This window comes from Balaenoptera physalus (assembly GCF_965194825.1).
Source record: "Balaenoptera physalus genome assembly, chromosome: 3".
Taxonomy (NCBI): domain Eukaryota; kingdom Metazoa; phylum Chordata; class Mammalia; order Artiodactyla; family Balaenopteridae; genus Balaenoptera; species Balaenoptera physalus.
In genome coordinates, this window is record NC_138890.1 from 123520929 (window position 1) to 123542755 (window position 21827).

The window sequence follows — 21827 nt, forward strand, 5'->3', positions numbered from 1 at the left end:
TCTCGGGAGGCAGAACATCTCGGGAGGCAGGGGATCCACTCTGGCTTGTGGAACGGCTAAGGAGCTCTGCCTGACCTGGGCAGGGAGTTCCTGCTGAGAAGCAGCAGCTCACCCGATGGTTACCGAAGGTCAGAATAAAGAGAGCACACTCGTATAATGTTGGGACAGTCCTCTCTCTGTCGTATGCTATTTTTCATATCCTGTGACTATTTCATAGGTTAATTTTAAAGTTCTTTCCTATTGAGATCTACGTTTGCAAGTACCTACACATCATGAAGTGTCCTATTTTTAAGAAAAATAAAAAAAAAACTTACAAAGCTCTTATGAGTGCTTTGGTCCCTAAAATAGAATAAGTATATTGTGTTTTATAATCAAAAGAGGGCATCTGCAACCCCCACCTTACACAAGGACAAGTCACTGAACTTACGTTTTTAAAAGGAAGAAAAAGAGCTTGGAAGAAATTCTTTAAAAGGAGTAAAGCCACTTACAAAGAAAACCAAATAATAAAAAAACTGACCAAATTACATGCACTAACTCTGTGCTTAGTAGCCAATTAATCATGGTATTCAGGGGAGCCTGTCTAGCCCTTGGTTTTCTGGGGTCTTAAAAACAGACAAATAGAATCTTGGAGAACAGAGGGCCTGTCAGGTGTTTTTGTTTTTGTTGTTGTTTGAGAAAGGCACTGATGCACTCAGAAGTCCCTAATTGAATTCACAAAGCCAGGCAATATGTTGAAGTGTTTGTTACTATAAAGCTATGTTAAGTATCAGAGCAGATTTTTGAAGCAAAGGTGTTTAAATAAAAAACATATAATTTAAAGAGGATCGTGGTCCAGTGGTTGAAAACCAGGGCTTTTCCTTAATCCACTATTTAGTGCAGCAAAAGTTATGATAATCACCAGACTGACAGGTGATTCTGAATTTCTACTAGCTATCAGTGGCATGTCATAAAGATGCTGGTAGTGGATTGTGGGTAAAATGAGCCTTCAGAGAGATACAGAACGACAGTTAAACCTTCTAAGAGTCCATCTGTGGGACTTTCCTGGTGGTGCAGTTCCCTGCGGGACTTCCCTGGTGGGTTCGATCCCTGCTCAAGGAACTAGATCCCACATGCATGCAGCAACTGAGAGTTCACATGCCACAACTAAGGAGCCCATGTGCCGCAACTGAGGAGCCCACCTGCCTCAGCTGAGGAGCCCGCCTGCCACAACTAAGACCCGGCGCAACCAAATAAATAAATAAATGTTAAAGATGATCAAACCAAAAAAAAAAAAAAAAAAAGAGTCAATCTGCAAAGAAAAATCTCTTATGCATGGGAATTTTTTTTTAACGTCTCCTCCTTGCACTCTACCTCCATTATAAATTTTCCTGAACTGAACTGGCAACTAAATCTGGACAGAGGAAAATCCTACACATAGGCATGAGAGCTAGAAAAGCCTCACCTCAAATCTAGACTCTGCCACTTAACAACCCCTTTCCTTCCTCTGTAGGAGTGACAATGGCGATGCCTCCAGGCAGTGTTGTTTTTAGAATTAAACGTGATAAAGAATGTAAAACGCTTAGTAAAATGTTTAGAACAGATTAAACTGCCTTCACAGATCTGATTCCTCTTCCCTTTCACTTTCCATCCTCCAGCCAGGGCTTGCTTTTGAAGGACCCCAGAAGAATCTTCCTCTAAATCCTTCCATTCCCATCTCCCCTGCTAAGGAAACCCTCCTTATCAGCGCAGGTTGGGCTGCTTTTGCTGCTTCTCTGCTCGACTTGTATGTGGGGAGAGGAGGAACATAGAGAGCAGCACGGGAGGAAGGAAGGAGGGGGAAGGCTGAAGCCGACAGAGGTGGAGGGGAACAGAGCCTCTGTTCTGCCCTGGTGGACCTGGGTAGACTGCAGAGCTTGCACTGGGCCTCACTCACCAGTCGGAGGGGTTGCTTTGGCTACCCCTGTGCCTTCACTGCCTGCCTCCTGGAAGACGGTATGAGAGACCATAGACATTCTTCTCTTTCCTGCCATCGTGAAAGTCATACACCAGGGTTCAGGTCCAAGGCCTGCCTCTCAGAGTCAGGGCCAATCTGGCCAGGCAGGGCTGACTTATTCATTAGGTACATTTGGCATGGTCCTCTGGCTCAAAATACTTGCAGGGACCCACAAAAATGTTTTAACTGCTTTTAAAATCAGGAGAAAAAATGAACACATCACAAGCAATGTTTTAATAGATACTATAAATATATTAATCTTTATACCAACACTGTCAAAAAATATAATTTTTTATTTTTGTTTCTTTTGGAGGAAGGGGCTTACATAATATACCTAAGGCTCGTGAAAGTCACAGTGTGGTCCAGCACCCAAGCTCTCACACTCTTCTTGCTGTGGCCGACCTGGCAGAAGGGAGTCTGCACCCCACATCTTGACAGAGTCTGCCCAGCAGTACCAGCCTCTCCCCCACGTGGGAAGGGAGATAAAGAGACATCACCTTGACTTGAACCCAACCTATAGTTTCCACTCGATTCTTCTTAGACATCCTTATTGGTCATTGAGCATTTGCCCATTAACAAAGCTGACTTTGTTTAGCTTTTCTTTTTTGTCTTAATTTTCTTTTTAATTTCATCTGACTATCAACTTCTTGTGTCTGTTTTGCATCAAGTTCAAGCTGGTAGGGAGTAGAGACGGATTAGGTCCCCATAATCTCCAAAAGATTTCCCCAGCTGACCGTGGCCAACTTTTTCTACATTTCCCCTTGGAGTTAGTTGGTCCTACTTTATTTCCATTAGGTACTAAAGACTTATTTGGAATCTGAAAACTTTAGTCCAACGAGAGTTGTGCAAATACAAAGCCTTAGCTTCAAAAAGGAAACTTTGTTATCAAGGATACTCATAATACTGCTCCTCATTACTACTTATTGGCTCTAGGTCATAGGGATCTGTTGAAGTGATTTTGCACCACAATTCTAAGGCATTCCATCATGATTTATTGAATGTTTACTAAGTTTAAGTCGTTATGCCTGAACCCAGGGGTCATAAGACACAGACCCTGCCCTTCAGAATGCTGCTGTGCAGAATTTGGTGACTGTTATGGTTTGAATTGTATCTCCCCCAAGTTCTGATGTTGACCAGTAACATAAGAATTATGTTACTGGGTAACACCCAGTACCTCTAAATGTGACCTTATTTGGAAATAGGATCACTGCAGATGTAATTAGTTCAGATGAGATCATTAGGGTGGGCCCTAATCCAATGTAACTGGTGTCTTATCAATGGGGGAGATTTGTACACAGAGACAAGCCCATAGGGGAAAATACCACGTGAAGCTGAAGGCAAAGTTCAGGGTGATGCTTCTATAAGCCAATCAATGCCAAAGATCGTCAGCAAATCACAGAAGCCGAGCAGGAGCATGGGAGAGATTCTCTCTCACAGCCCTTAGAAGGAGTCAACCCTGCCAATACCTTGTTCTTGGACTTCTAGCCTCCAGAACAAATTTCTGTTATTTAAGCCACTCAGTGCATGGTACATTGCTATGGCAGCCCTAGGAAACTAATATAGTAATTAACTAAACCTCTCACATAAAACAATAGAAACACATAATTATTACTAAGCAAGCATGAGCTTTTAAAAAGACATTTATCCTACAGAAAGAAATATGGAAAAAGACATAAAGATGCAAAAGCTTAGTAAATGCTTTCATTCTGAAAAATGAAAGTTTCTTTTAAAACTCACCAGGGAGTGCTCCATTTTGGTTTTGCTCATCATCTTTGGAAGAGGGGGAAGTTGGATTTTTCCGTTAACACCTCACGCTGCTTTCCTCTCTGGCCTGGGTGTTGACCACGCGGCTGTCAGCCCTCTTCACACCACTCAGCTGTGGTCAGGGTTGGCCCATGATGCTGGATTTGGTGTGGCCCTTTCAACAGACTCATTTACTGGCAGATATCCTGCTGCCACAGAGAAAATTTTTTGACCAGGTTGCAGCAATTTGCAATGAAAGGATAAACATAAATGGAACTCTCTGTACTTTTTCGTTATAGAAATAGTCAATATTTTGTACTTAAGTGATACATTGTACTCTTCTCTGAACTGCTCTGCAGGAAGCATTGTAAAATATGATATCTAGGTCTCCAAATAGATAGAATGTAATGGTTTTAGATCCACTCTGAAGCTGAAAGGAGACGTTGTAAAGTCTTGTACAGCATCACAAGTGGTGTGGTACAGTCCCCCATCCCAAAACATTAATGATGATAGAACCTAGAGTGTCCACTCTGAAAAGTTTCTGAGAGCAAACCTTCTTCTGTCTTAATAGGATTTTCACAAACATCCTATGCGGATGTTCATCTTATATGGATGCCCAATGTAGGCAGAAAAAAAGTAGAGAGTAATGAAATAAAGAGGATGCTCAGATTAGGGATGAAATATGCAGAAACCCAGATGTAGAACCAACAACCTGAAAAATTATTTGGGGCCAAAAGCCAATCTGAGACTAACCGAGAGGACAGGTTGAAGTTAGAGAAACTGTGTGTTTCAAGGAAAGAGCCAACCAAGGGCCAGATCCTCAGGATTGATTGACTCAGTCATTCATTCATTCTTTCACTGACCCATTCAACACCACCAAAAACACAAAAGTGGTGAACAGGGTACTTGGGTCTTGTCTTCATGTAGTTCTCACAGGACATGGGAGAAGAAGCCACGCACAATGAAGCCAGTACAGTACAATGTGGGGAAGTAGAGGCCGTTACAGGAACTGGTATCATCTGAGTGATAGAAATGCCCTAGATTTCTCCTAGACCTTCAGGAACCAACTCTCTGTCTTCATCACTCTCATTGCTACCATATTAGAATCAATGCGATACAAGGTACATGAAATAGAAATTTCCAGATACCTGGCATATGATAAAGTGTTTCCTAAACTAAAACACACTCAACATAATCAAATCTTTCCTTGGTGATTTAGAAAGCCAAGACTAGGAGAGTACTGCTAAACAGTGGGCTCAATGCTTTTGCTACCTGTTTCTCAACAGGACTTAGTGATTCAATGAAAAGAAAAGGGATGTTCTTAGGTTTAAAGTACCCAGGAAAATTTAGAGTTTAATGTGTATTTTCCCTTGTTCTTTTCATTCATGCTCATCCACTCTAAGTTAATTCATTAAGAGGTCTTTTTTTTTTCTACATCTTTATTGGAGTATAACAATATTGTGTTAGTTTCTGCTGTACAACACAGTGAATCAGCTATATGTATACATATATCCCCATATCCCCTCTCTCTTGAGCCTCCCTCCCACCCTCGCTATCCCACCCCTCTAGGTCATCACAAAGCATCGAGTTAATCTCCCTGTGCTATGCAGCAGTTTCCCACTAGCCATGCATTTCACATTTGGTAGTGTATGTATGTCCATGCCACTCTCTCACTTCATCCCAGTATACCCTTCCCCCACTGTGTCCTTAAGTCTGTTCTCTACGTCTGCATCTTTATTTCTGTCCTGCCCCTAGGTTCATCAGTACTGTTTTTTTTAGTTTCCATATATATGAGTTAGCATACAGTATTCATCAAGAGGTCTTAAGGATTATCCCTGTGAAGCATACCCCAGATTGCAAATGCTTCTCCACCTAACTAGCCCTTAGCATTATCTATTATCTTTCTTACTCACTTTTTTCTGCCCTTTTCCAAGAGACTGTAAGTTCCATGATTCTCTTTGGTCACTGATGTGTCCCTAATACTTTGCACATCCCTGGGACTCAAGTGCCATTTGTTGACTGACTAAATGTGTTCCTCTTTTACTGTTTGCTAAGGCTGTTGAGTCAGTTCCTTTCAGGTTGCAAGGAACATAAGTTGTGCTTAAGTTACTTTACTTATTGAGGGCATCAGGGGAGAATAGGACACAGCCTAGGAGCCGCCCAGAAGATGTCATGGCCCTACCAGCCCCATGACCTGGACTGTCCCTTAGGAGAAGGTGTCTGTTGCTCGCTCCTCCAGCGCCTAGAGACTTATCCACCCACTTTGTTTCGAGAGATCCTGCCACTCCTGATGATTCCCTTCCTGAGTGAGGACCTGATTAGGACACTGCTGTTGGTGGGGGTGCTGATTCAGAAGGCTTCACAGGCCACTGGCTCACCTCACCTAGGCTTGAGGTTGGTGCTCATCCTCCATGAAAACAGCTGAGGGCAAGATGACAAGGATTGTATGGGGAGGGAATCCCTCCACCTCACCCTCACAAAGAGGGTTGCTGGCAATACAGCCATTCTGAGCCTTCTCAAAATGAGAAAACATTTGTCAAGTAACTCTCCTAGTCTGCAAAATAATAGTGGATGTTCTAAAATATATAAACATAAAAATGGTTGAGGCCAGGGATTGGCTAAGCACAAAATTATGGGGCAAATATATTCTGAGGATTAATCGTAACTGATTAGGATTAATTTCTGACCATTTCCTTAAAATGTGTGATCAAAATGTGTATGTTTGGACAATAGTTTGTTTTTTAAAATAAAATAAATTGTTTGTAAAAATGTTTAAGTATCAATTATAAATTGCCCACATGCAAAAATATGGTTGGCTACAAATCTGAAGAAAATGGGTATAGATTGTTTGTATATTTAAGCAACATTGCTTAATTTTAAGTGTTTTCAGTTTAAGAGAATGCTGCACTTGTTTTTAAAGACTTATTTCAATATAACCACAATAGAAGGCAGTTTGGCTCAGCATTTCTCAATAAATTTGCATTTGTGAGCAAAATTGTACCCACAAGGATATTCATTGCATAATGGTTTGTAGTAGCAAAAGTCTAGAAATAACCTAATTCCTATAAATAAGGGACAGATAAGGTAAATTACAGCACACCCTTAAAACAGAATACTCTGTATCTACTAAAAAGAAGGTCAACCTACATATGTTGATATTAAAAGCAAATATCAAAATATATTAAGTGGAAAAGCAAGGTATAGAAATATGGGTGCCATATACTTATTTATGTGGGGGAAAAAAGGTGGCTTCCAAAGAGAGGACTAGCTATCTAGGATGGGAATGAGGCCTACTTTTCAATCTATAAGCTTTTTTACTATTTTATTTTTTTAAATCCCATTCATAAATTGCTTAAAATATAGAAAAGACAGAACCTCATTTTCATATTAAGCAAAATGTATATAGTACTAGTTTTCCATTGAGTTTAGAAAAAACAGAGAAGAAATCTGAATATTCAGTACCTCATGTTAAGAAAACCAAGTCTACCAGTACATAAAGAATTTACTCAATCTTTGCCATTTTCCCTACTTTTTTTTGTATAATTTGTAACAGGAAGAGCTTATAAATAGAAAATCCCTAAACACAGTATAAGGATTAAAAGCATTTGCAATATAAGAAAGTACTTAGTACCAAAGTGAATGTTTCCCTGAGGAAGAACCAGTTAGACATGGACTCTCATTATGTCACTGGGCTCTCCTGGGCATTTAGTATGACACACAAATTATATAATTCTGTAATTAATATAAAGAATGCTATGCAGTTCTTTTCTACTTCAGTTATTATGAGAGAGTAGAGATAGAATAAAAATTACTTTGATGTTAGGCTTTATGATGCTTGCATAACATTTATCTTTTCTCTCTGCTTTAATATTAACTTGTGTTATCTTTGGTGTTACTTAATGAATTAAGACAAAGAATTAAAGATAAATTTATATTTCTAGTCAGGATAGCATTGTAAATTCATAATTTTAGACACTCCAAATGCACCAGACATATAACAGTAATAGATTTTAAAAAGAGAAAAAATTGTAAAAATAGATATGATTAAAAAATTTAGAAATTTTCATGGACCAGAAGAGGAATATAAATTATAGAGTGAAAAGGTGGACTGAAGTTGAGAGACATTAGGCTGGGGAACCTTCAGGCTCTAGGTCTGGAAACTGGCAGAGGATACTAAGGATGTTGATGCTTGTGGGATAATGGGAACTAAAATTTCCTGATGTAAGACTGGAGGTTGGCTTACTTCTTGAACTCAGAGGCTGGGTTAACCTCACCTGTAAAAGAGGCTAAAATAACACTATTTGCTACCATCTTGGGCTATGGCTTCTATAAAGCTATGTGATTGGGATACAGGAAAGAGAAATACAGCTTCAGTGCCAGGAGTTGAGCCAAACTGTTTACTAGCTTGGACTGGGTGTGTAATATTTTCAATATTTTCCACCATGGATGCCCTGAATATCCAATAGAAGGCCTAAATCTGAATTCTGGGTCCTGAGGAAAAGGGCAGAACCAACCACAAAACTAGTAGATAGCACTAGCTGATTTCCAAAAGAGAAGAAGAAGAAAAACGATACTGCTACCCAAGATTAACCTTAAACTAGAAATCACACACATAAGAGGGATGTAAATGCCAACAAAATCAGCAATCAGGAGGGGAGTTTACCTAAAGATAAGAACAATACAACAATCTGAACATTAGTTTAAAAGTAGTGTATTAAGGATGCTCAAAGTGATAAAAAAGGAAGAACACTTTCTCCCTAAAATACTAAACAAAAACAGTTAAACAGAGAATTGGTAAATTAAAAGACAGTTTTAAGGAACTGATCCAAGACACAGTACAGAGAGAAAAGTGATTTGAAAATATAAAAGAGCAGTTGAGAGACATGAAGGATATAATGTATCCAACAGGATCCCCAGGAAAAGAAAATAGGGGAAATGAGAGAGAGGCAATATTCAAAGGAAGAATGGCAAAAAATATTGTCTAGAATTAATAACATACTTGATTTTTCAGATTTAAAGTGCACATACAGTACTGAGCAAAATCAATCAATCAATCAGTCTAGACCTAGAAATTGAATTGATATTTTATATATCAAGTATAAAAATAAAACAAAGTATAAGCTAATAGATATAGAAGATAGATGACAATTAGAAGGAAAGTAGACTTATATCAACAGCAATAGATGTCAAAAAGCAATGGGATAGGAGATTTCTGGGAAGACTGCAGATTAGGACACACCATAAATCTGTCTCCCCACCTAGACAACATTTACACTGACAGAATCTGTCTATTCAACTATTTTGGAGCTCTGGAGCCTGTTGAAGGCTTGTAACTTCCAGGGGAAGCCTTCCTGCTCTTGGTAGGAACATAAAATGGACAGAAAAAAGCAGTATGGCAGTTCCTGAAAAACTAAAAATAAAATTACCATATGATCTAGCAATTCCACTTCTTAGTATATATTCAAGGAATTGAAAGCAAGGCCTCAAAGAGATAGCTGTACATGCATGTTCATAGCAGCATTATTTACAATATCTAAAACATGGAAGCAACCCAAGTGTCCATTGATGGATAAATAAAATGTGGTGTATACACACAGTAGAGTATTATTAAGTCTTAAAAAGGAAGAAAATTTTTTTAATTAATTTTTTAAAATTAATTTTTATTGGAGTATATTTGCTTTACAATGTTGTGTTAGTTTCTGCTGTACAGCAAAGTGAATCAGCTATACATATACCTATATCCCCTTTTTTTTGGATTTCCTTCCCATTTAGGTCACCACAGAGCACTGAGTAGAGTTCCCTCTGCTATACAGTATGTTCTCATTAGTTATCTATTTTATACATAGTACCAATAGTGTATATATGTCAATCGCAATCTCCCAATTCATCCCACCCCCTCCCCTTTCCCCCTTGGTATCCATGTGTTTGTTGTCTATGTCTGTGTCTCTATTTCGGCTTTGCAAATAAGATCAGCTATACCATTTTTCTAGATTCCACATATATGTGTTAATATTAGATATTTGTTTTTCTCTTTCTGACTTATTTCACTTTCTATGACAGTCTCTAGGTCCACCACGTCTCTGCAAATGACCCAATTTCGTTTAAAAAGGAAGGAAATTTTGAAACATGTTACAAAATGGATCAATCTTTTTGTTTGTTTTTGTTTTTATTTTTTGTAACTTTTTATTTTATATTGGAATATAGTTGATTAAAAATGGGAACTCTGTTCAATATTATGTAACAAAATGGATGAATCTTGAGAACATTATACTGAGTGAAATAAGCCAGTTACAAAAAAGAAAATACTGTATGATTCCACTTATATGAGGTACTTAGAGGAGTCAAAATCATAGAGACAGAAAGTAGAACGGTGGTTGCCCAGGGCTGGGGGAAGAGGGAGAGAAATGGGAAGTTTTCATTTAATGGGTACAGTGTTTCAGATTTATAACATGAGAAGAGTTCTGGAGATGGATGGTGGTGATGGTTATATAAAAATATTAATGCACTTAATCCTCTAAACTGTACACTTAAAAATGATTAAGAGAGTACATTTTATTAAGTATATTTTACCACAATAAATGTATGAAAAAGAAAAAGAAAAAGCAATGGGATAATATTTTCAAAGTGCTGATAAAAAATAACTGCCAATATAAATTCCATAATCAGCTAATCTATTATTAAAGAGTAAGGTATAAAATCTAAAATATTCATAACTATTGCTAATAAACCACTAGTTGATGTACTTCACAAAGAAAAGCAAACCCAGAGGAATGACATGAGATGAAAAGAACGGGGGTGACTGTGGAAATTGGTAAAATACGTTAATGTGACTGGTTGCATTTTCCAAGAATGGTCACAGCAACATTTTCAGTCCTTCCTATTATAGAACCCTGCCACACCACCATCAAGAGATTAAGTCTATTTTCCCTGCCCTTGAACCTGAGGTAGGTTTGTGGCTGCCTTATAATGAATAGGATACAGTGAGGGAGGCACTGTGTGACTTTCAAGGGTAGGTGATATGGCTTCTACTTGGCCATCTCTTTCTTGGGACACTTGCCCTGGGAACCCAGCCATCATACTCTGAGGAAGCCCAAACTAGCCTACACAAAGAGACCACCTGGAAAGGAACACAAGCAGAGAGACTGAGGCCCCCAGCCAATGGCCAGATTCCAATAAAGACCTTACATGGTGTGAAAAAATGACAAGCCATCCTTAATTTGCCCTGCTCAAATTCATGACCATAATAATGATTTTCTTTTTTTTATGCCACTAAGTTTTGGAGCAATTTGTTACAGAGATACATGGAAGAATTAGTATATTTAACTGTTGACTGTTGAAAAGATTTTGCTAACTAATAATAATAAAAACATGGAAAATAAAAGGTAGTAAATAGAAGTTGTATAGGAGATAAATTTCTTGCTTGATTTGGGAGAAAGGTAAAGATGTATAATAAATTTAGGCTTTGACAACATCTTACAGTTGTTTGTGTGCTAAAAATTTGAAGATAAACATTAAAAAGAATAGAGATGGAATCTAATTCACCAAAGAGAAAAAGTGGGATGGGTAATAATGAAAATTTTATAAATGTATACAATCAGAGCCAAACAACATAACATAATAATAATAATCAGTTGACTGGTTCACATTGCTTTTCAAATTCTCAGAATTCTACTTGATTTAGGCTACATTAAATGAAAACCCAAGGAGTGGTAGGAATGAGCCCCATGTATCTCAGATTTTCAGATAGTGTAAAGTTCAGAAAGTTTTGGTCTTTTCAGTTATTTTCAGTATAAACCTCTATACTTTTGAAAGAATGCCTATGGACAGAGTCAAAGAACAAAAACCAAGTGGTTTTTTTTTTTTTTTTTTTTCTTTTTTTCTTTTTTTCTTTTTTTTTTCCTTTTTTTCTTTTTTTTTCCTTTTTTTCTTTTTTTCTTTTTTCCTTTTTTTTTTTTTCCTTTTTTTTTTTTTTTTTCCCTGTGTCCCGGCGCTTGAGGATAGAACCCGTGGACTGAAAGCTGCCGGTACCGAAGACATGACGCCGAGGAGGCCGGAGCCCTTTCCTTCTACCTCCGTACATTACGCGGACCGGGACCGCACGCCCGATTCCCGCCAAGAAAAGGAGGGTCAACCAAGTGGTTTTTATTAGGCCACGTATTGTGGTACTTTAGTTAGAATATATGGTCACCATGCAATTGTTAAAATTAGCTTTCTCAAATCTCTCTCCTGGAAGAACGTGGAAGATAATTATTCTAAATAGTTGATTCTAAACCACACTGAATGAGAGAACTGATTCATTAAGGAAGAAAATGGCAGTAGTTTTCCCTCAGCTATTTTTATTCCCACCTTATTTTTATTTAAACAGCACACACAAAAATAGTAATCATTCATGACAGTGAGTATTTGGTTCAATTTGCCAACACATCTTACCACTTTTTGTGTTTACCATTGTTCTCTGCATCTCAGTCCCCACCCCCAACCCACCCCTGGCCTGTGATTCTAAAGCGTGTACTAACAAACACCCTGAAAAATGCTCTAAGATGGGAAAAGAGGCACAGACATCACAGCTCTGTGCTTTTAAGCTGCGTCCTTTATTCCACTGTTCTCATTTCCATGCCAGTGGGATCCAGTCCATGGAGCCAAAGATGGCAGCCAGAACAAAGGGAAATGGAAGAGGATAGCAGAGAGCAGCTATGATGACTTTATTTGCAGGACAAAAGAACTTCCTCTTTGCCTCTGAAGAGTTTAATAGTACTTATTGAAATTACCACTTATTTGTGTCTTGGTTCATAGGTTGCTTTATACTGATAATTTAACTGTATGTGTCTTATCTCTTTAATCAGGCTGTGTACCTTTTAAGGGGTAGTATTTCATTAATCTAAGTATCTCCAGCACTTAAAGTAGTGTTGGCACAGAGTGAATACAATAATGTTTGCCAGATAAATAAATGCTACAGATGAGAAATGAATTTTCTCATGATTTTCTCCATAATAAATTTTCTCTATAAAATGAAATTAAGAAGTCTGCCCAAGAAATTTAGTGACAGAAGGAGGACAAGAAACCAAAGACCGTGCTGTCCTCCCACCCCTCAGAGTCAGTGCCATACCCTCTAAATACAGAAAGCTCATCCTCAAAAGCCTCCAGATTCCTTAGGCTCCCATGAGACGATGTCTATGGTCTCTGCTGGTTATAAAATACCGTAACAATGATCCAGTGCCTTTAATGTCTACCAACAATTGTAAGTAAAGAAAGCAGTTTAAAGGCACATGCATACTGTAACCATAATCTTAGGTGGACTCCTTTTGTGCTCTATTATTTTTATATATAAAAGAAATATTACACCCCTTCTGTAGATCTCTCCTTCCTTGAAATAGTCCCAAATATTGACCCTAAGAGATGACCTCCTACTTGCCATTATAATGAGTATTCATTTATTTCTTTAATATTACATGTCCTTCCTTTATAGTTTCTGTGTTAATAATCCAATAACTCTGGGTTCACAACCTTCCTGGAGCCCAAGGGTGAAAGGCAATAATTTTCCTCCTTCTCAGCATATTCCTTCCCTATTTTATACACTTTCCACGTATAGTATAAGGATTTGGGGAGAACACTAAAAATCAGTTGGCAATTACTTTATAAGGTATGAATAATATAAAAATTCCCCAGTTATTTTCTCTGGGTAGCTTAGACTTTTTTTTTTTTTTTTTTTCCATTAGAAAGGACCTATGGGTTCATTGATCAGGACATATTTTTCTTCCTTTTAACCTTATCTTTGAAAGGCTTGTGAAGTTCTGCCTTACATTTATTGCCTAATAGACTTGAAAGACAGGAGAAAAGTGGCGGCAAGAACAGCTGAATGGAATTGTTGATTATGATTGACAAAGAGCTGCAGTGTGTGAGAGAGAAACAAAGGGGCCTCTGTGTGGTGGGAAGCATGTGACCAGCTGCCCCAGTTAGGCCAGAGCAGTTCCATTTGTTAGTCTACTTTTCTGGATTTTCTTCAAGATTTCTGATTGAACCTGCTCCTTTCCACAGCCCTTCTCACTTTCCCCCAGTCCTCATAAGGGATAGAAAAAGAGGGACTAATAAAAATAGCTTTATGAATTCTTTTAGTCTCTTGGCTTTTTCCTCCAAATGTTTTCTAAAGCATAGTCTCCAAATATTTTTGATCAAGGACTTAATCAGTAAAAAATATGGCCCCATTTATAAATTATATTCATGAACTATAATACTTATGTTGATACTTTGTGCTAATATATTACATGTCATAAAACACTCAAAAACAAAGTAAAGGAGTGATGCAAAATAAATATAAATAGAATTTTTCTTAATATTTCCCCCCTGTACCCTAACGCATCGTTTGTGCCCTCCCAGGGTGTTTGCACCCTATGTTGGAGGCTCCTGACTAAAAGACAGTTGTGAGTTGACCAAAGGAAAGTATAGTCCAATCTGAGAAGCTGCATCCTCCTTCTGACATCATTTGGGGATGTGACAACTCAGGCAGCTTACCTATGTTTCTGGACACTTCTGGGAAGACCATGTCAAAAGCACAGGCAAGTGTCCAAGCTCAGGGTTCTGAAGACCTGAAATCTAGTTCCAGCCCCATCATTTGCAACGCCCGTTAACTAGCTCTGTGACTGAAAAAAACCATTTAAACTTTCTGAATTTAATGTCACTGGTAAAAATAGTAATTTTCCTGCCCATTTCTCCTAATTGCTGTAAATATCAAACAAGGCAATAGACTGGTAAGTTCCTGCTTATTTCTCCTATTATAAATATCAAACAAAGCAATGGATTTGCAATTGTTTTGTAAATGATAACATGGAATAGGAATATAGGGCAATATTGTTGTTTTTTTTTTTTAAGGCCATGATAGGTAGGGTTATTTTCCCCCATTGTTTATTATATCAGCAAAACTAATTCACTATAGACTCAGCTCCCTTTTGCCCTCCCCTACCAATATAAATGATCATTGGTGAAAATCCAAGCCTTTTATTTTGGATTTTAGTGAATAATTTCCCAACTCATCCTCTCAAGGTTTTAAAAATATAAAAGGTAAGAAGAAGAGAAAAATTCTAGGGGTGAAGGAATGTAAAAGATTATCTCAGCTCATGTTGTTATTTTATGGATGAAGATACTGAAGCTCAGAGGGCTGAGGGATTTTCCCAGAATCACACAGCTGGGAAAGGAGCCACGTTAGGACCTAGGCTTCCTATTTTGCAATCGATCCTGCCTTTCAGGGCTGATTCACAGCATCCTGGTTCTCTAGTAAATCATTTATTCCTTACTGGCTGTTTGTTTCTCTCAGTAGCAAATCATGTCGTGATGAAATCCAGTCCATATCTATTCTCTATCACCAAAGATTCTCTCCCTCTTCATATCTTTAAATCTTACAAGTCAGTCCCACTCACCCCCCAAAACTGTCTCCAATTCTTTCTTACTTTTATTCTACTCCTACTCTGATGGCCTTGTTAGCTACCAGTAATATTTTCTTGTCAGGAAAGGACTGTGGATTTGATGTCCAGAGATGGCCACTTAAATTGTCACAGAGGTCTCTACCCCTTTCAAAGCCCTGACGGCTGTTGTGTAAGTCACTCAAGGTAGAATAACCTTCTCACAGAGGGTACAAATAAGAAGGTAAAAATAACTTTCACACAGAAGTCTCACACCAGAAGTGGGTGTGCCTATTTTGGAGAGGAGAATTTAGAAATTAGTGATAGAGATCACAAGAGCAAAAGCTGGTTAAATGGATGTGTGTCCCTCCTAGAGGCTGATCCTTCCCTAGAGCTGTTTTCTCTGGTCAGGAGGGCCTTCCTCTTTCTTCTTCTCTCCTTTTCTTCCTTCGGCTCCAGCCTCCCCACCTCCCAACCTACCCACCCCAAACAGTCTCTGATCTGATTTGAAATTGTGCTCATGTTGCATTTTCAATGGGTTCCATTTCCCCTATTTAGGTTGTTTCTAGGTATTTCATGGAAAAATATTCTCTATGAGTAAGATATATGAAAAACCTTAGGGCCCATGTTTCTATTGGGATAAAAATAAATTAGTGGATTCATTTAGTAAAACGTCTATGAATGAAGCCTTGACCCAAGTTGTCACTATAAGCTGAAGCAGTCAGAGATCCAAAGCAAAGAGCTAGCAAGATTTTGTGTGTGTGCGATTTCCATTCTTTCTTGGCTTTGTTCTCATAAAATATCCACTTGGTGTGTAATCAGTAGGATCAGAATGCAAATAATCAGACCACTACTACAACTTTTGAGAGCAAAGAATAAGTTATGTATACTCTGTTACTGATTTGTCTTTTGGGAAACACCTGGCCATTTAAGTATTCATATCACCCCTGTTTGTGCATGGAAGAAAGTCCAGCATTTTCTAGTTTATCCCTGCCCCTGCCTGAGTGTATACTATATAGTTATACAGTATGTTTGACACCAAAGTACTTAGCAAGGCCCCTAGCACAGAGCAGGTGTTCCATAAATGATTGCTATGTTTAACTGACTGGTGTTCAAACCCAGGAAAACCACAGTCAAGAAGCTGAAATGTTTGTCTTTCACTAAATGCTAATGTTAAACACAACATGAGCTCAAACTTGAAAAAAAAAGAAATTAGAAAATGATGAGTTAGAGGAGGGGCAGATAGAACAGCAGACGTCAGACTCTGAGAGCTAGCCTGACACATTTCAAAAAGTGAAAGAGATGAAAGCCCAGGGTTTCTTGGAATGTGTCCTAAGACTCTTAAGACAAGAGGTCTGTTAAATAATCACTAATAGTGAACTTTGAGCACAGAAGATGGAGGAGGAAGAGGGCTAGGACAGGAGGTGCCTGTAGGATCCTGGAATCGCCTGCTCATCTCCTCTTCCTTCTCACCCATTCCAGACCCCGTCCATTGGCTCGCAGTGAAGGGGGTGTTCAGGCTCAACTCTTGCCAGGTTCATCCCACTCGAGTTCACTGGGAGAGAAGAAGGAATGAATGACTCCTTGCTTCTCTGCCTCTCACTCCTTCACCCCTGCCAAAAATTAAACATATATGATGGAATGAAACAATCTCTCTGACCGCTAAGCTCTGATGTAGCATACAATATGGTCCAAACATGTCTGCTGGCCTTTGTTAGGGAAGTTTTTTGCTCTAAAGCCACACATGTCCTTTAGTATATGTGTGTGTGCATGCATGTGTGTATGTGCCTGTGTGTGTGTCGTGTGTGTGTGTGTTGGTACAGAGGGGATCAGCTTTAACCTTAGGCTAGATTCACCATACTAATAAATATTTTTAACTGCTGAGGGTCACTAGGTTCACATTGGAGTGTTTTTCGTAGTACAAATGGAAATTTGTGAATTTTTTAAGATCATATATTAGAAGGTAAAACAACCAAACAACCAGCCAACAAACCTCACAACAACAACAAAACCTACCCTAAAGTTTTAAACTTACTTTCAAGACTACTTTCATATTATAAAAAATTTTATAATCAATGTCTAAAAATGGACACAAATTTATTTTGCAGGACACGTACCAGATATCTTCTTGATCAAATGCTTTTGTTTTCTGTTATTTCTCCACCTTAAGACCTTTACTCTTTCTTCTAAAGCCCCTCGGAAGCCTGACTGAGCTAGTTTGAAAACTCCATCAACTAGAGCTTACAGATGAGATCTCAAAGGCTTGGGTGGTTTGGAAAACTTTCAGAAATATCTTTCAGAAATGTTCAGTTGCCTCAAGTTCATTTACAGCATTCGGAGATTTGGATGAGAGGAAGGGTAAAGGTCTACAGCTGCTCTGTCCAACACAAAAGCCACATGTGGCCATGAGCACTTAACGTGCAGAGAGTGCAACTAAGGAAATTTTAAGTATGATTGGAACAACTTGGATACATGTATATACTTTTTAAAAATTAAGTTTATGAAATCTAAGTACACGTCATGGGTTTCAGGTGAAAACTTGGTATCTGAAATGAGATGTGCTCTAAGTGTAAAATACACACCAGATTCTGAACACTTCCTATGAAAAAAGTCATTAATGTATTTTTGTATTGATTAAATGTGAAAATGATAATATGTTGAATATATTGGGTTGAATAAAAGATATTATTAAAGTTGTTTTACCTCTTTCTTTTTACTTGTTTAATGTAACTACTAGAAAATTTAAGATTACACATATGGCTCACATTTTATTTTCATTTGATAGTGCTGGTCCAAAGGGCAGTTTTGACTTAAGTATAACTATTGTAGTTCATCCACCTGCCTTATCATATCTCTGGCAGTAAGCTTTAATATTTATTTGTCAAACATGCTTTTTGTGTTCAAATAGAATTACTTAAATCTTCAAAGGGAAATTGAGGTCAGGAAGGAAGAGAACCAAAAGAGACAAAAGGCTACAGCCAATAAGCTTTCTTCTCCATGAACAAGCATATACAACTGCTTCTTATTACAGTCACAAAAATTTGTAAGTTTCTAATTCTTGAGTGAAATATATATATACACATATATTTGTATGTATATACGTACATATATATATACATATACAAGTATATGTATGTATATATACAGGCATACTTTGGAGATAGTGTGGGTTCAGTTCCAGACCACCCCAATAAAGTGAATATTGCTTTATTCACACAATTTTTTGGTTTCCCAGTGCATATAAAAGTTATGTTTACACTACACTCCAGTCTATTAAGTGTGCAGTAGCATTATGTCTAAAAAAACAATGTACATACCTTAATTTAAAAATACTTTAGGGGACTTCCCTGGTGGCACAATGGTTAAGAATCTGCCTGCCAATGCAGGGGACATGGGTTCGAACCCTGGTCCAGGAAGATCCCACATGCCACATAGCAACTAAGCCAGTGCACCATAACTACTGAGCCTGCACGCCACAACTACTTAAGCCCAAGCACCTAGAGCCCGTGCTCTGCAACAAGAGAAGCCACCGCAATGAGAAGCCCGCTCACCACAATGAAGAGTAGCTCCCGCTCCCCACAACTAGAGAAAGCCCGCACGCAGCAACAAAGACCCAACGCAGCCAAAAAAGAAAATATGTTAATGCTAAAAATTGCTAACCATCATCTGAGTCTTCAGTGAGTCTTAATCTTTTTGCAATAGTAACATCAAAGATCACTGATCACAGATCACCATAACAAATATAATAATAATGAAAAAATTTGAAATATTGCAAGAATTACCAAAATGTGACACAGAGACACGAAGTGAGCAAATGCTGTTGGAAAAATTGTGGCAATAGACTTGTTCAATGCAGGGTTGCCACAAACCTTCAGTTTGTAAAAAAAAAAAGTAATATCTGGACTTCCCTGGTGGCACAGTGGTTAAGAATCCGCCTGCGAACGCAGGGGACATAGGTTCGAGCCCTGGTCCAGAAAGATCCCACATGCCGCGTAGCAACTAAGCCCGTGCGCCACAACTACTGAGCCTGTGCTCCAGAGCCCACAAGCCACAACTACTGAGCTCGCATGCTGCAACTACTGAAGCCCACGCACCTAGAGCCCATGCTCCACACAAGAGAAGCCACCGCAGTGAGAAGCCTGCACACCTCAATGAAGAGTAGCCCCCGCTCACCACAATTAGAGAAAGCCTGCATGCAGCAACGAAGACCCAACGCAGCCAAAAAATAAAAATAAAATTTAAAAAATGAAAAAATTGGGCTTCCCTGGTGGCACAGTGGTTGAGAATCTGCCTCCCAGTGCAGGGCACGCGGGTTCGAGCCCTGGTCTGGGAGGATCCCACATGCCGCGGAGCAACTAAGCCTGTGAGCCACAACTACTGAGCCTGCGCGTCTGGAGCCTGTGCTCCGCAACGGGAGAGGCCGCAACAGTGAGAGGCCCGTGCACCGCGATGAAGAGTGGCCCCCGCTTGCCACAACTAGAGAAAGCCCTCGCACAGAAACGAAGACCCAACACAGCCATAAATAAATAAATAAATAAATGTATAAAAAAAAAATGAAAAAATTAAAAATTAAAAAATAGGAGGTAACTGTTAAAAAAAATGTAATATCTTCGAAGCACATAAAGTGAAGTGCAATAAAATGAAGTACGCTTTTATGTATACATATATGGTCACTGATAGAATCACAGAGAGATTTAAAGAAGTGAAAGTTACAACAAGGTGGAAGGTGGAAAGGAAATTTCATTCTGACCAGTTTTCCGTGACACTATATGGACAAAAATTGGGAATAGGAAAGGGGTGTTTTAAGAATAAATTTTCATGGCATTGTCAATGGAACTTTGGACTTACAGGAAACACATGTCTAATGATACAGTAACTACAAAATGTCAAGGGCTGGTGGTGGGAGAGTAGGCGTCAAGGGAAGAAAATTTATGACATTTCCAAATCAGAGGAATTTTCTTTGGACATTTTTACTTTTTTCTCTCCAGAAGGTTTATCCTAGTTCCAGGTTGAGCTGCTTCTGCACCTTAAAAATCCTACCCTTGAAATCTCTAATACTAGTCCTGCAAATCACTACTGGATACAGTATCTATGATTCTGGCACTTTGGATTCTCTCTGCACCACTGCTTCTTAGATGGTAATTGCACCTCCAAACATCTATAGTGCTTAATCCAATCGGTAGTTCCATTATCCACGCCATCACAATGTAGAAACCTGAGTTCATCCCAACTTCTTCTTCTTCCTTACCTCCCCAACACCTAATCAACCAATCACCATGTCCAGAATCTCTCAACTTTATCCTCTCTCTCTATACCCACTCATCATCTCTATAGTGGACCCAAAGCCTCATAAATTATCTCCCAGTGTTCAGTATTATCCCCTTACATCCATACTTCAAAACCTTTCAAAAATTATCTATCTAAAATTTAAATCTGACAACATCATTCCCCATTTAAATACATTCGAAGACTACACATCATCTATAGAATTCAGGTTCTTTTGCCTGTCCCACAGGCCCTTGGTGCCTGGCACCTACTCACCAACCTCTACAACTTCATCATTTGTTATTTCTTGACTCATAATTAATGCTTAAATCATATCAACTGTTTATGATTCCCTGCGGACCCTATGCTATTTTATGACTTTCTGCCTTTGCTTATACTTGTCCCTCCATCTGGAACACCATTCCCACTTACCTTACTGTTGCTTATCCTTCCAGGCCCAATTCAGTTATAATTTGTCACAGGAAGTCTTCCCTGAACCCCAAGCTGAGCTGTGGGTACTCGTCTCTGTATTCTCATGGCACAGGGGGCAGATTTCTAGTTCAGTATTTAATATGTTATATTGAAATCATTAAAATTATCTGCTGAGTGTCTGTCTCTTCTTCCAGACCCTAAGACCTACTAAAGTGGGACCAAAACTTAGTTATCTTTACAGTCCCACTGTTAATGTCAGCTGCCTTTTGGTAACTGATTGTTGGAATGACTTGAACAGGGGGAATTTTCTAAAGGGGTTGAGATTGGAAAACTCTACACCTGTAAAGTCAGAGCTTGTACTCTTGGTGGTCTCACCGTTGACCAAGGGACTGAAATTGCAGGAAAGTAATAACATAGTGGCAGAATGAGAGTGAGAGAAGAAGGTAACCACAAGCTGTTGACATAAAAAAAATCCTAGAGGGAAGGACTTATATAATCAGTGAACACATGGGGCTGCCCTCATTGGTAGCCTGAAATCTGGACACTTCTGCTCCTGTCCTCCAGGATGCATGTGGTCTTGTTAGAATATTGCCCATCTCTGGACCTTTAATTCTACCTTTACAAATTATTTTATCAGATTTCACCTGTATAAAACAATTGTGGATTCAGGGAGTGTAATTTCCCAAAGTACACACAAATCTGATTATGTTTGTGATTAAAACAAGATCTAGTGAATTCAAGAGCCAGCCCTTGGGAAACCAACACATCAACTCTCAGTATGAAGAACAGAGCTGAAAGCAATATCCAAATGACTTACCCAATCACTTTTTCAAGAAAGTTTTCTGAGGACTTTTCCAATTGGCAACCAATACCTAGTGGTCCACAGTGCGATAGTTATCCATTTCCAATCTGGGAAGATCACTGGGACCTGGAAGATTGAATTGGCACTCTTAATTTCTGGCTCAGCATCAAAGCTTTGCCTAGATAAGTGACTAATGGAGAGGCTGGCTTTCTTTTATGTT

At 38.7% G+C, this 21827-nt stretch overlaps 1 long non-coding RNA gene across 1 annotated transcript in view; it reads left to right on the forward strand.

The window, feature by feature from the left end:
- Nucleotides 1–6916, forward strand: part of LOC309658597 — a 24869-nt gene extending 17953 nt beyond the window's left edge. The window contains exon 3 of the long non-coding RNA XR_014262297.1: nucleotides 10–6916. This is a non-coding gene — a long non-coding RNA (uncharacterized lncRNA). The remainder of the gene's footprint in view (nucleotides 1–9) is intronic.
- The last annotated feature ends 14911 nt before the right edge of the window (nucleotides 6917–21827 follow it).